Source organism: Echinops telfairi, unplaced genomic scaffold (assembly GCF_000313985.2).
Source record: "Echinops telfairi isolate 266 unplaced genomic scaffold, ASM31398v2 ScPeMD7_7468;HRSCAF=8506_0, whole genome shotgun sequence".
Lineage (NCBI taxonomy): Eukaryota > Metazoa > Chordata > Mammalia > Afrosoricida > Tenrecidae > Echinops > Echinops telfairi.
In genome coordinates, this window is record NW_022111369.1 from 73,442,674 (window position 1) to 73,444,291 (window position 1,618).

Sequence of the window (1,618 nt, forward strand, 5' to 3'; positions counted from 1 at the left end):
CCCTGTTTGCAGTGTCATTTCTAGTTCCTGACCATGAGATGGTGCCAGGCCAAACCATATGCATATGTCAAAAAGTGACTCTTCGCATCCTCTATCAAGGAACAATACTTCATAGCAATTTTCCCATTTTTTCTACCGTGAGTCATTTGTGAAGTGGGAATCCTGTTAGCCACCTCTGTGCCGAACTATAAACCAGCCTCTCACATAAAACAGTACCTTCCAAAATGTCTGCATGCCTGTAACTTCCACTTTTTCATAGATTTAAAAGGAGTTCTATGGTATAGTGGTTTTGCATTGGGCTCCTAGCCAAAGGTCAGGAGTTCAAAACCTCCAGCTGCTCCTCAAGAGAAAGAGGAGGCTTTCTACTCCCATAAAGAGTTTCTGTCTTAGAAACAATGGCAGTTCTCCCTTGTCCTATTAGGGTTATTATGAGTTGGAAACGAATTGATGGCAACAAGTTTGAGTTTTGGTTTTTATGAACCTAAAAATTCCCTAAACTCTTTGGTTGGGGAAGCAGTTCTTGGAGACTTAGATCCCTGTCTCCTTCATCAATGAAATGTAAATAAAACTATGCTGTACTGAAGTTTCGCAGGACTTATGTTATTCTTAATTAAAGTATAATGTGATAAACCACTTGAATTCTCTTCCAAATTCTGGCTATCATGTAGAGGCAGCAGATGTGGGGCTCTTCCCCCTCCCTGGTCATTAAGTCACTGCAGAGGGGAGACATCAGCAAGATTGACTGGTGATGTGGCTAGCTGGTCAAATTATCCTACCAACCCATATTTTTTTAAAGAAGTATATTATAAAAATATACAATGGGGGGCAGTGACTGGGCCGCCATGCCGGGGTGGGGGCGCTGTGCGGGACTCTTTTCTTTCAGATTGACGGCGGGGCATCTGGGAACATGTGGACCCCAGCCCGGAGGTGGCTTATGCGGGATTTCAAGCAATTCCCAGAGGACCACCTGTGGGTGTTAGTGGCGCACCATCTGTAAACAACAACATGCAGTGGAATGCAGTTATATCTGAACCCAAAGGGACACCCTTTGAAGATGGCACTTTTAAACTAGTAATAGAATTTTCTGAAGAATATCCAAATAAACCACCGACTGTTAGGTTTTTATCAAAACGGTTTCATCCAAATGTGCATGCTGACGGTAGCATATGTTTAGATATCCTTCAGAACCAATGGAGCCCAACATATGATGTGTCTTCTATCTTAACATCAATTCAGTCTCTGCTGGATGAACCAAATCCAAATAGTCCAGCCAATAGCCAGGCAGCACAGCTTTACCAGGAAAACAAACAAGAATATGAGAAAAGAGTTTTGGCCATTGTTGAACAAAGCTGGAATAATTCATAATAGACAACTGGTCTGTTAATCTTTTCATCATCGTTGTGTATAATTTACCTCTCAGTAGAAAGGCTAACAAATTTTAAGGATTCTGCAGAGGTTTTAAGGATTCTGCAGAGAAAAAAAAAAAGTCCTTAAGTTTAGAACCTACAAAAGTTTGTGTATGTTGATTAATGTACTTTTTATTGCATGGTGTGAACAAAGTTATTGCTACATAAATTTGTAATATATCCTGTTTGTATTTTTTTCCAAGTGTATAATG

General features: G+C 40.4%; 1 pseudogene; it reads left to right on the forward strand.

Annotated features, from left to right (window-relative positions):
* Nucleotides 1-907: 907 nt before the first annotated feature.
* Nucleotides 908-1,365, forward strand: LOC115873313 (annotated as a pseudogene).
* Nucleotides 1,366-1,618: the final 253 nt, after the last annotated feature.